A 14758-nucleotide genomic window follows, 5' to 3' on the forward strand; every position below is an offset into this window, starting at 1 on the left:
GTACAAAACCGAAAACATTCGGTAAACTTTGGGCGACTTTATAAATTTCTAGCTTTGGAATGTCACACGCCTGTGTAGGTGGGCCATGTGGACTCACACGCCGATGCCCTTCAATCGTGGGCAACACTGACTTATCAACACGACCATGGAACACGCCCGTGCTGCCTGCCCATGGACAAAACTATCATTTTAACACAACCATGGCGCACACCCGTGTGGCTTACCCATGTACAACTTTGAGCTAAAATTTTAAGTGCAGGGGACACACGACTATAATACACGCCCATGGGAGGGAACTGTGTGTCACACACGGTCTAGACACATGCCCGTGTGTCCAACCATGTGGACTTTATTAGGCTATTTTCCAAGCCTTTAGTCACCCCTTTATACTACTTGTAAATAATCTTAATGAAAATAGTTGTACGGAAACCTCATATCATTGGTTTCATACATAAATGATTATTTCCTATTTAGTGTCATGGGTTCCCATATTACTTTAATTCATCTGAAATTGGCTCATTCATATGATTCATTGCCAATTGATAGCAACCCATCCTTCGTAATTAAAACCATGCATAAAATCGTAGGTCATAGCCTACTTAAATTAAACATATTTTTACATACCTTTACTTGGAAAATCAAATGACACATATAACAACATACTCAAAAATACTATACATGCCATTAAACAAAATAAACATAGTCTTTATACCAAAGCTTGTTTAGTTAATAGTATGTTGCTTCTCCAACCGTCTTCCAACCCTTATGAGTCTTCGAGTTCTGTAAAACAGGAAAAAAAAAGGGGTAACCATTTTCATGCTTAGTAAGCTCGAATAACTGAAGAGTAAACTTACTGAGTAATTAGCATACATCTATACTTAAATCATGAAATCATCCACTATGAAATGATTTCCTATCACATGCACTCAATTAATGAGTTAGTCACATAATCATGTATCATGTAATTTAACTAGATGAGATCATCATTCAACGTTTCATTCATACATGTATCCTACGTTAATCTTGTTGGGTTTCTAGGAAATCTCGATGGAATACCCTACATCCGTCAATTCATTCAAATGATCTTTCTATATATGCACTCCCGCGAACCTTACATCATATGGCGGGATTACCGGTCCAGGCTAAATCCCCCATTGTATGGACTCATAGGGTGATGTCGGGATTGCCAGTCCAGGCTAAATCCCTTATAGACATACACCCTTTTTGAGCTCGCATCTGAACTACCAGTCCAGGCTAAATTTAGATCCTAATCAGATTACCCATCGGGGCTAAATCCACAATGCAGTCATATTCTTTGGGAGGCTTGACCATTCAAGGAACACCCGTCTGGGCTAGATCCTTTTCATTCTTGAGATCACGAATTACCCATCCAGGCTAAATCCTTACTGCAACACATGCAGGATCTCTTTCCACATGTAAAACATGGTTTATCCATTGAATTTCCTTTTAACCTCAACCGAGACGGTTATCATCAAGTCATTATCAAAGATGCATTTCATACATTTTCATGCCATTAATAATGCAATCACCATGCATTCATAAATCATACAATCGTGCACATTAATGGTTTACTTTAAGTTATCTGAACTTACCTGGTAACAGTTTTAGAGTTTTGTTTCGATTATTCTGAAATCTTGTGTTTACCTCGATCGACCTCCGAAATTTGTTCCTCGGGGTCTATAACAATAAAATTAGCTCATTAATACCCCACATAATACATTTCGAGTTTAATATCTACCCCCGGTCCAAATGAACGTTTTGCCTCTAACCTTTGGCATTTTCACGATTTAGTCCCTAGGCTTGTATAATGAAACACATGCAATTTCTATCTTACCCAAGCCTAACCGAACATTTTTCTTTCTTATGGCAACCCACATTTTTCATTATTTTCCTTACCACACATTTACATCTTTTACAAAATAGTCCCTATAGGGGTTTCTCATGAAAACCAACTTGGAAAAGATGTTTAACATACATTTATCTTTCATATTCCTTCATAATCCATCAAAATACCAATAACTCATGCATGGGTAAATTTTTGAACACAAACCCTAGCATGAAATATGGGTAGAAATGGAGAGAGCAAACTATCGAGATCTCAAAAATACAAAGAACATGAAAAAATGGGGCTTGGGAGCACTTACTATTGAGCTTGAAATTTGAAGAAACCCTAGCTATGGTGTCCTCCAAATTTCGGCAGCTATGGGAAGAAGATGAGCATGTTTTTACTTTATTTTTCCCTTTTTATTTTATTAAAATGCCTAATGACCAAAATGCCATCATGCCCTTTCTTTAAAATTTCATCAATGCAAGCCCATTTTTGTCCAAAAATTTAGAATTTGGGCAAATTGATCTCCAAGACGTTCTAATTCGTAATCTAAAGCAATTTCATACAAATTTCTTCTAAGATCCATGTTTTGCAATTTATTCAATTTAGTCCTTAATTTCCAATTGGACATTTTATACTTAGAATTTCTTCGTGAAATTTTTAACACATGCATATATTCATATTCTAAGCCTCATAATAATCATAAAATAAATATTTTGATGTCGAATTTGTGGTCCTGAAACTACTATTTCGACGAGGCCTTATTTCGGGATGTTATATTTCTCCCCCTTAGGGATTTTCGTCCTCGAAAGTCTTACCAGAAAACAGATTCGGATATTGACTTCTCATTGTTTTCTCCAGTTCCCATGTAGCCTCTACTACACCATGTCGATGCCATAAAACTTTTACAAGAGCCACATCTTTATTTCTCAACTGTTTAACTTCACGAGCCAATATTTTAACCGGTTCCTCTCCATAAGTCATGTCTGGTAGAATTTCAATCTCAGTCGGTGAACTTACATGAGAGGGCTCTTATCGGTATCATCTTAACATGGATACATGGAACAAATCATGAGTCGTTTCCAGTTCGGGTAGCAACGCCAAACGATAAGCTAACGATCCAACTCTTTCGGTGATCTCGTACGGTCTGATAAATCATGGACTCAACTTACCTTTCCGACCAAATCTCAATACCTTTTTCCATGGAGATACTTTCAGGAATACTCTATCTCCAACTTGAAACTCAATTTCCTTTCTTTTCAGATCAGCATAAGACTTTTGCCTATCTGATGCTGCTTTTAAACAATCCTGTATCACTTTAACTTTTTCTTCAGTTTCTTTAATTAGATCAACTCCATTAATCTGATTTTGCTTGAATTCTGTCCAGTACAATGGAGTTCGACATTTCCTACCATACAAGGCCTCATAAGGCGCCATCTTCAAACTTGTTTGGAAACTATTGTTGTAGGCAAACTCTACCAATGGCAAGTATTTTTCCCAACTACTATGAAATTCAAGGATGCAACAACGCAACATGTCCTCAAGAATCTGAATCATCCGCTCAGACTGACCATCAGTCTGAGGGTGAAAAGCTGTGCTAAAGCTCAACTTTGTACCCAAGGCTTCTTGTAACCTCTTCTAGAATCTCAAAGTGAACCTCGGGTCTCTGTCTGAAATAATTGACAGTGGTACTCCGTGCAATCTTACTATCTCAGAAATGTACAAATCGGCCAATCTATCAAGGGAATAATCCATCCTTACCAAAATGAAATGAGCCAACTTTGTCAATTTATCCACAATAACCCATATGGCATCTTTCTTTTTCGGAGTCATAGGCAGTCCTGTCACGAAGTCCATGGTAACTTTGTCCCACTTCCATTTGGGGACCGTTATAGGCTGTAACAGACCTGAAGGCACTTGATGTTCAGCTTTAACTTGCTGACATACCAGGCATTTCGATACAAATTCAGAAATAGCTCTTTTCATGCTACTCCATCAGTACATCTTCTTTAAATCGTTGTACATCTTGGTACTTCCCGGGTGAACTGACAAATGATTGTTATGTGCTTCTTGCAAAATCTTCCGAATAAGTTCATCGTCTTTGGGTACACAAACCCTATCTTTGAACATCACACATCCATCAAGACTAATTCAGAAATCGGTCTCAATACGAGACTCACATTGAACCCTTTTTGCTTACAAGTCATCATCATTAAACTGAGCATCATAAATTTCTTGTAGAAATGTCAGCTTAGCCTCCAGCTCGGCCAGAACTGAACCATCATCAAGCAATGTCAAACGAGTATCCATGGCTCTCAAAGCATACAGGGATTTTCTATTCAATGCATCAGTGACCACATTCGCCTTTCCCAGGTGATAGTTGATAATCAAATCATAATCTTTAATTAATTCTAACCATCTCCGTTGTCTCAAATTTAATTCTTTCTGAGTCATCAAGTATTTCAAACTCTTGTGGTCCGTGAATATACGGCAAGTCTCACCATACAAATAATGTCTCTAAATTTTTAAGGCAAAAACAATAGCAGCGAGTTCTAAGTCGTGGGTAGGATAATTCTTCTCATGAGGCTTCAATTGTCGTGAAGCATAGGCTATCACCTTGCCATCTTGTATAAGCACACAACCCAATCCATTTAAGGATGCATCATTGTAGACAACAAATTCTTTTCCCGGTTCAGGTAGCACTGAAACAGGAGCTTCGGTCTGCAATGTCTTTAACTTCTCAAAACTTTGCTGACACTTCTCTGTCTATTCAAACTTAACGTCTTTCTGTAGCAACTTCGTCATCGGAGTCGCTATTATGGAAAATCCTTTTACAAACCTTCGATAGTAACAGGCTAAGCCCAAAAAGCTTCTAACCTCGATTACATTCTTAGGCGATTTCCATTCAACAATTGCAGAAATCTTACTTGGATCAACTCGGATGTCTTCACCCGAAACTTTATGACCCAAAAATCCAACTTCCTGGAGCCAAAACTTACTCTTGCTAAACTTAGCATACAGTTGCTTTTCCCGTAAGGTCTGCAACACAATTTTCAGATGCTTCGCATGCTCTGTCTCATCTCTAGAGTAGATCAAAATGTCGTCAATAAACACAATGACAAACTTATCCAAATATGGCTGAAAGATCCTATTCATTAGATCCATAAACACGGCCGGTGCATTCATCAGTCCAAACGGCATGACAAGAAATTCATAACGGCCATACCCCGTTCTGAAAGCTATCTTGGGTAGATTCGAGTCTTTAACTCACAATTGATAATAGCCAGACCTCAAGTATATCTTGGAGAATACAGTGGCTCCTCTTAATTTGTTAAACAAATCATCGATCCTTGGCAAAGGATATTTATTCTTGATAGGCATCTTATTCAGTTGTCGATAATCAATACATAACCTCATCGAACCATCTTTCTTCTTTATGAACAATACGGGGGCACCCTAAGGTGAAAAACTTGGCCTTGCGAATCCTTTATCTGTCAGCTCTTGCAACTGTACCTTCAACTCTTTCAACTCAGTTGGTGCCATTCTGTATGGAGCAATAGAATTGAGAGTCGTCCCTGGCATCAACTCAATACCAAACTCTATCTCCCTTTCAGGAGGTAGTCCGGGTAATTCTTCCGGAAACACATCTGGATACTCACATACTATCGGCACAGACTCAATATTCAATGCAATTTCCTTAGTGTTCATAAAAAATGCAAGGTAGGCGTCGTATCCTTTCCTTATATATCTCTGGGCAACCATTGCTGTGATTACAACTGGTGGCGAACCCAATTCTCTTAATTCGACCTGTAAAATCTTATCATCTGGACATTTCGACTTAATATACTTACTACCACAATTCACAATTAAATCATGAAGGGCTAACCAATCCATACCAAGTATTACATCAAATTCATCAAATGATAACAACATAAGGTTAGCTGGGAAACAACAACCTTGAATCGTTGAAGGACAATTCTTACAGACTTTATCAACTAGAACTAACTTGCCTAGTGGGTTCGACACTTTAATAATGAATTTTGTAGGTTCCACAGGTATGTTCATACTAGACGCCAATCTCATGCAGATATATGAATGCGTTGACCCTGGGTCAATTAAAGCGACAACACTTGTATTAAAAAGAGAGAAAGGACCAGTAATAACATCAGGAGTAGAGGCTTCCTCTCGAACACGTATCGCGTACGTTCTTGCCGGGGCTTGAACCTCGAATTTTGCAGCGTCTTTAGTTATGACTCGACTGCCACTAGCACCCCTAGGGTATCTCGAAGGTCTACCTCGAATAACAGGAGCACTCGATTTCGGGGTTACATCCACTTCTTTTTCAACTCGTTCTGGGCAGTCCCTGAGGAAGTGATCAAGAGAACCACATCTAAAACATGCACCGCTCTTCATTCAGCACTCTCCGAAGTGAAATTTGTTGTAGCTCTTACACTTCAATTTTTGATCATCTACACTCCCCACACTAGTTACCATCGGGGAGGAATACTTTTGACCTCGTTGCTTAGAGCTTCTTGATCTACCCGAATGTCCTACTGACGAAGTGGAGCGTTCATGCAGGCTCCTGGCCTTCTTCGTGGAGAACGAGAGTGTTTTACCGCTAGACCTCTTGCTCGTAACTCAACCCTCTTTCTTAGCTTGTTTTCTTTCATTATTAAGTTTCTTAGCCTTCTTGGCTCAATCGGCCAATACGGTGAACTCCCGTATTTCCAAGATCCCAATTAACAACTTGATGTCCTCATTCAAACCTTCCTCGAAGCGTTTACACATTTTCGATTCAGTTTGGATCCATTCAGTTACGTACTGCCTTAGTCGTACGAAATCTCTCTCGTATTCCGCTACAGTCTTGTTACCTTGTTTAAGTTCTAGGAACTCCTTTCGCTTCTAGTTCAAAAACTGTTGGCTAATGTATTTCTTCCTAAACTCTACTTGGAAGAAATCCCAAGTAATATTTTCTTTTGGCATTACCGAGGATATAGTCTTCCACTAATTGTATGCAGTGTCCTTTAAAAGGGACACAGCATACTTCAAACATTCCTCGGGTGTGCATGACAAATCATCTAACACCCGCGTAGTGTTCTCAAGCCAAAATTCGGCTTTTTTAGTGTCACATCAGCTTTTGCTCTAAATTCTTCAGCCCCATACTTCCTAAGCTTATCTACTGAAGCTTTATTGATTCTCACCGGTGCCATACCTCGTGGTACATCCTCTTCAGGTTGGTTAGGGGGTGGGTGGCCTTCGTATATTGGGGCGATTTCTTAGATAATCCCCAAACCATTCATCCATCATATCAAAGAAGGCAGCTCGGGCCTCTTCTCGGCCTTCTGACATCAGCCTTCTACTACTAGTAGATACAGCTTATTGAACGGAAGCTGGAGCATGGCTCTCGGCTCCCTCGGACTCATCTTGTGCTTGATTGGAAGAAATTTACTATATTCAAAACAATTTAAACAATTAGGAGACGTCACACTATCAACATTCAAATAATGGCATGTATAGCGAACCTTAACATCCTCTAGGATAGTCCTAGAACCGACTAAACTGTAGCTCTGATACCAATAAATGTAACACTCTTCAACCGTATCCAACACCGGGACAGGGCTCGAGGCATTACTAAAACTTTAATATTCATAAACATACAAAACCGGGTCACCATTTTCGCCCAAAATTTAAAACTTCTAGAACATAAGCATAACGTCCCCTATACAGGCCGTCGAGGCCTATAACCTACATTAAAACAGTTCGATACAAAATCGAAAACATTCGGTAAACTTTGGGTGACTTAATAATTTTCTAGCTTTGGAATGTCAGATGCCCGTGTAGGTGGGCATGTGAGTCCTTCAACCGTAGGCAACACTGACTTATCAACACGGCCATGGAACACGCCCGTGCTACCTGCTCGTGGATGAAACTATCATTTTAACACGACCATGGCGCACGCCGGTGTGGCTTACCCGTGTACAACTTTGAGCTAAAATTTTAAGTGCAGGGACACATGGCCATAATACACTTCCATAGGAGGGAACTGTGTGTCACACACGGTCTAGACACACGCTTGTGTGTCCAACCATGTGGAGTTTATTAGGCTATTTTCCAAGCCTTTAGTCACCGCTTTATACTACTTGTAAATAATCTTAATGAAAATAGTTGTATGGAAACCTCATATCATTGGTTTCATACATAAATGATTATTTCCTATTTAGTGTCATGGGTTCCTATATTACTTTAATCTATCTGAAATTGGCTCATTCATGTCATTCATTGCTAATTGATAGCAACCCATCCTTCGTAATTAAAACCATGCATAAAATAGTAGGTCATAGCCTACTTAAATTAAGCCAATTTTCATGGCCATATACAAAACGATAAACATATTTTTACATGCCTTTACTTAGCAAATCAAATGACACATATAAAAAAAACTAAAAAATACTATACATGCTATTAAACAAAATAAACAGAGTCTTTATACCAAAGCTTGTTTAGTTAATAGTGTGTTGCTTCTCCAACCGTCTTCCAACCCTTATGAATCCTTGAGTTTTGTAAAACAGGAAAAACGAGATGGGTAAGCATTTTCATGCTTAGTAAGCTTGAATAACCGAAGAGTAAACTTACCGAGTAATTAGCATACATCCATACTTAAATCATGAAATCATCCACTATGAAATGATTTCCTATCACATGCACTTAATCAATGAGTTAGTAACATAATCATGTATCATGTAATTTAACTATGTGAGCTCATCATTCAACGTTTCATTCATACCTGTATCCTACGTTAATCTCGTTGGGTTTCTAGGAAATCTCGATGGAATACCCTATATCCGTCAATTCATTCAAATAATCTTTCCATATATGCCCTCCCGCGAACCTCACATCATATGGTGTCCTCACTATTGAGCTTGAAAATTGAAGAAACCCTAGCTATGGTGTCCTCCAAATTTTGGCTGCTATGGGAAGAAGATAAGCATGTTTTTGCTTTATTTTTCCTTTTTTATTTCATTAAAATGCCTAATGTCCAAAATGCCCTCAGGGGGCTTCTTTAAAATTTCATCCATGCAAGCCCATTTTTATCCAAAAATTTAGAATTTGGGAAAATTGATCTTCAAGACCTTCTAATTCATAATTTAAAGAAATTTCATACAAATTGCTTCTAAGATCCAAGTTTTGTAATTTATTCAATTTAGTCCTTAATTTCCAATTGGACATCTTATACTTAGAATTTCTTCATGAAATTTTTAACACATGCATATATTCATATTCTAAGCTTCATAATAATCATAAAATAAATATTTTTGATGTCAAATTTGCGGTCCCAAAACCACTATTCTAACTAGGCCCTATTTCAGGATGTTACAAATTCCAAAGGAAGTGAAACAGTTGCTGAAGTCATTTCAAGATGTAATGCCCATGGAATTGCCAAAAAAGTTGCCACCTAAGAGGGAGGTAGACCACAAGATTGAGTTATTGCCCAATACTAAACCGCCAGCAAGGGCACTATATCGAATGGCTCCACCTAAGTTGGAGGAATTGCAGAAGCAATTGATGGAGTTGTTAGATGCTGGGTTCATTAGACCATCTAAAGCCTCATTCGGTGCACCTGTGCTATTCCAAAAGAAGCATGATGGGTCCTTGAGATTATGCATCGACTATAGAGCCTTAAACAAGATTACTATGAAAAACCAGTATCCTATTCCTCTTATTGCAGACTTGTTCGATCAAATTGGTAGCCTAAGTCTGATGGATTTGCAAGTATTTTTGTTGTGGTGGACAGATTTTCGAAGTATGCAATTTTTATCCCCACAACCAAGGAGTGTCCCACTGAGGAGGTAGCTCGTTTGTTCCTTAGACATGTGGTGTAAAATTGGGGAGTACCACAGTCTATCATCAGTGATCGAGATGGGCGATTCACGGGTCAGTTTTGGACGGAGTTGTTCAAGTTAATGGGCTCAGACTTGAACTTTTCAGCTAGCATGCATCCCCAACCCAATGGGCAAATCGAATGAGTGAATGCATTGTTGGAGACGTATCTTCGGCACTAAGTAAGTGCGACACAAAGGGATTGGCCGAAGTTGTTGGATATGGCCCAATTTTCGTACAACTTATAATGAAGCGGGGTGAAAAACAGAGTCCGTTCGAGATAGTAATGAGGCAACATCCACTTACACCCAATACTGTTGCAACTCGTTATGTGGGATTAAATCCAGCAGCTTATCGATTTGCGAGGGATTGGCAAGAGCAAAATGATCTAGCTAGAGCTTGTCTACATAAGGCAAGTAAGTGCAACAAGAAGTGGGCGGATCAGTCGAAGAGATGTGCAATTTCAGGTTGGTGACCTAGTTCTTGCTAAACTACACCTGATTTTGCGACATGATGGGTTTCACAAGGGACTTGTGCGACGATATAAGGGGCCATTTCGGTTGTGAAGAAGGTAGGCAAGGTGGCCTATAAGCTTGAGTTGCTTGAAAAGCTCAAAGTCCATCCAGTATTCCATATAAGTATGTTTAAGCCATTCCATGAAGATGGAGAAGACCCAAATCGAAGCAAGTCTGAACGAGCACCAATGGGGTAAAAGTTACCTATGATCGAGAGGTTGAAAACATCGAGGCAGATCGTGTGGTTAGACGGAAGTACTATCAATCGTGGCATGAATACCTAGTTCGATAAAAGGGATTTCCCGAAGTTGGGAACCCGCTGAAGCCTTGTGACAATTCCAAGACAAGATAGATCAGTACCATGCGAAGGACGCGGCGAGGGCATCGCTAGATTCGGTGGGGGAGAATGTCATGGGTTGCACATGGGAGCCCGCAACCATGACACATCTATGTGATCCATCAAGAGAGAAGGAGGTCATTTGGTCCAATCGGACTGGCCCGTTGCTTGAAGAGATTGAAGGTCCATCTACAAGCTTGACAAATATGAAAACATGGTCGTCGAAGAAATACAATCTTAGATATGATATGTAATCTTAGAAGATATGATTGTAATCTAAGAGATTTGATTTGTAGATACCCTTTAATCGTAGCTGTTGATGTACTTGATTTGTACCGTTGGATTTGGGGAGGCTCAACTATAAATAGAGGCCTCTCCCCTCATTGTAAATCACTTGAGTTTTTTTTGAGCAATAAGAATTTTTGAGAGCATTCACTCAAAATTCTCTCTCTTTTGTGTTTTTTATTTTTCTGTGGCTTGTTCTTGTTTCGTTCTTCGTTCATCTTATTGGTTTCGAGTTTCTTTCATTTGAGTTGGGTTTTGGTGGAAGAATTCTATTGAATCCTCATATTGTGGAAGTTAGACTGACTTAGATGTTTTTGGAGCAAGAAACTACCTAAGGCCGCACGGATTGTAAGGCAAAAATCCTAAGCCCGTGACACTTGTTGGTAGTTACATGCTTTATTTAACCAATATGACAAGATAATCATACATATATATTTGATATTTTGTTGATGTGCTCAGCCATTTGATTAATGTCTTTTAATGGCTGAAACAAGTAATGTATTGATCATATTGGTCTCCACATATGATAACCTAATAAAACAGCGAACCAAGCTGAAGAGCAGTTTTTAAATTTAAAATTTGTTTTTGGTCTAATTAAATAAAAAAACAGTGATGAAGAATATGAATCAAATCATTTTAGAAACAAGTGAAGAAGCACAACAGCCAGCACATGCTCACAATCATTAGTGAGATGGCAAGATTCAGATGCACAAGTAGAAAGAATCTGCAGTTTTATTCATTAAACCGTGTCATATACATTCACCCTCCATCATTAACAAGTTGAATAGTAGTTTCGACATGATTTAAGGAACGATCACCAGTTTTCTCTGGTGCCATGATGGAGCTTTTAGAGCTCACAACACTACAGATATAGTAAAGTTGAGAGCTTGAACTATGGTTTCTATGTGTTGTATGGATTTAGGAGGACCCACTCTTTATCCTGGTCTGGCTTCTACTAAATATGGCTAGCAAGATTATATCAATTGGATCCCTGGTTGGCTGGTTATTGCCTTTAGCTCCAATGGTGTTTTGGACTACGGACTATGCTATACAATGGGCTAAATTCAATTTCATTCTCAGCCAATACCAGTAAATATCCAGTTCTCTCAAAATAAATTATTTTTAAAGGCATTTAAAAGTTAGCAAAAAAGGACATTTCAAGATGGTGTTAACTATTTTTTTCATAAATTGTAAGGTATACAATTTAGTCCCTCTCAAAATAAATGAGGCAGTTGTGTCCTTATATTATTCAAAACTAAACAAATACAGGCAGTTGAGCACAATGCCAATTATTTCTGTTAATAAAACCTAGATAAAAGTACTGTATTAAATGTTGATTGCATTTTGTTCCCTTTAATAAAAAAGGGCAAATTTGTCATTGTACATCAGATCAAAGAGCAAAATGATCCTTTCTATTAAAATTTCATCTCTTTCTATTGTTAAAAACTAAAGCGACTGACAAAATTACTAGACAATAACACGTGGTATGATATATGTATCTTAGGTGACGTACAAGGACAATTTTTAACCATAAAAATGAATGAAAATTTTAACAAAAGGATCAATTGCTCTTTGATCTAATGTACAAGAACTAATTTGTCCACTTTTAGTAGAGGGACCAAAATATAATCTAATTCCTAGTAAATAGGCTTTTATGTTACTTTTACCTCAAACATGATATGACAAAAAAAATAAGGATAAACTATTCATAATTTTTTTTATCACCTAACTATAAAGACTTTCAAAATTATCACCTAACTAATTTGGTTTGTTTTATTTTGTTCAATTTTGTTAATTGTTGTTAATTGTTGTTAACTTTATAACAGAAAGGTAATATGACAGTTTTAAAATTGACATGATAATATGTTTAACCATTAATATTTAAACATTATATAAATTTGATCATAATTCTTAAAAAAAACTCAATATTTACAACTTGATTCTAATTTCTATAAGAATTATTTAAAGAAACCCAAAATATGCCTAAATCTAATGATGTTGAGAAAGCCACAACATTTGGATTATGATGATCCTATAAGTGTTTATTGCAATCCATGAATTTGTTAACCATCATATTGTTCATCGTAGGCAAAATTTTGTTCATTAGACTAAGACCCTCTTCCATTTCTTGTGCTTCTTTAATTTGACTAAACTCATAATTGCAATTACTGCCTCTCTAAAACACATTAAAATTTGATTTCGAATTGTAAAAGTGGATAAATTAGTAGCTTTTCAAACTAAACTTTAATTTTGAACTAAGATTTTAACTCAAATTTTATAACACTCTAAACCCGATCAAGATGCTATGGTCAGATTACGGAGGTCACATCACTAGATAAAATAAAGTATTACTATTTTGAATAACCAATTCCAGCAGGTTAAAACTTCATTATCTCGTTTTAAAAAAAAACATTTCAAACATGTCAAAATATCAAGTTAAATTCTCTTATAAACGTACTCGTTGAAATTATTTTTAATGAAAACCTCAAACTTAATTGCAGTGACAATTACTTGAAAACTTAAAGTTTCATTTTGGTCTTTTTAGGAAGAATAAAACTTTATTGTCTCCTTTTTAAAAGAAAAATTCAAATATGTCAAAATATCAAGTTAAATTCTCTTATAAATGTACCCGCTGAAATTATTTTTAATGAAAACCTCAAACTTAATTTACAGTGACAATTAATTGAGAACTTAAAGTTTTGTTTTGGTCTTTATAGGAAGAATTATTTATAAACCAGCCCTAGACGTTACGGTCAGATTATGGAGGTCACATCACTAAATAAAAGAAAGTACTAGTGTTTTGAAGAACCAATTCCAGTGACTATAGTTCTTCAAATTTAGTGGTCCATCCACATATTATCTACTATTTTTTATCTACAAATATGTTGTGTATTCACAACCATTTGGCAACGTATTAACCTGCAACCTTGGTGGTTCACCCATCCATTATCTGGTAGCTTTTATATGCAATTATGTTGTGTATTTACAACCATCTGGAAGCGTATTAACCTGCAAACTTGGTGGTTCATCTGACAATGTATTAACTTGCATCATTCGGTGGTTCATCCACAACCTAGTGTTTAGGATGGACGAGTTCTAGGGAACTTGTATGATGTGTAATGGTGGGGGTAGAATCTTATCTATTAAACATAATCTGTTTGCATCTGTAAAGCATGTGCTTGAAATTCTGAAAATTTTCGATATGAAATGGTATATGTGTTTGTGTAACACCCTGAATTTTGGGCTTAGAAGTAATGGGCCTTGAGTTTGAGATCGATTAGAAGGTGGCTTAAATAACTTAAATGTGTTTAAATATTTTATAATTGCATGTTTAGTTTAATTGTTAAGTGACTTAGGAAGGGTTAGTAGTGTAGAAAAAGTCCTGGGTTCGATCCAGGGCTTTAGCAAAATTTTGCATTTTTCTTTTCTAAAAGACCCTGAGCATTAGGTGGAAGACTTATTAATAAGGTCTGGTAAAATCTGACACAAGGAAACGCTTGGCCTAGTGGCCAAAGGCGTTGGTAGCAAGCAGGAAGTCTAGGGTTCAAGTTCTAGCCTTGGCAAAAAAATTTTTGCGCATATGATTAGTAGGGAAGCTAGCGTTTATGCCTTACAAATATGTCTGGTGGAAATATGGCACAAGAGCGCCTAGGGGCAGTGGCGATGAGCATGCTATGGATATGAGAGATTGCAGGTTCGAATCCCAGGCTTGTCAAAGTTTTAAATTTTTATTCGTTCAGGAAACTGAGACTTAGGCATATAAGCCTTATAGTTAACTGTGATCGAATGGTAGCACAAGATAGGTGGCGGTGTAGTGGCCAGCAGCATGTTGGAAAGTTGGAGGGCTGGAGTTTGAGTGGTTTCATGCGCAAAAGGGAATTTAATTTTGTTGTG

This window comes from Gossypium hirsutum, chromosome A03, assembly GCF_007990345.1.
Source record: "Gossypium hirsutum isolate 1008001.06 chromosome A03, Gossypium_hirsutum_v2.1, whole genome shotgun sequence".
Classification (NCBI taxonomy): domain Eukaryota; kingdom Viridiplantae; phylum Streptophyta; class Magnoliopsida; order Malvales; family Malvaceae; genus Gossypium; species Gossypium hirsutum.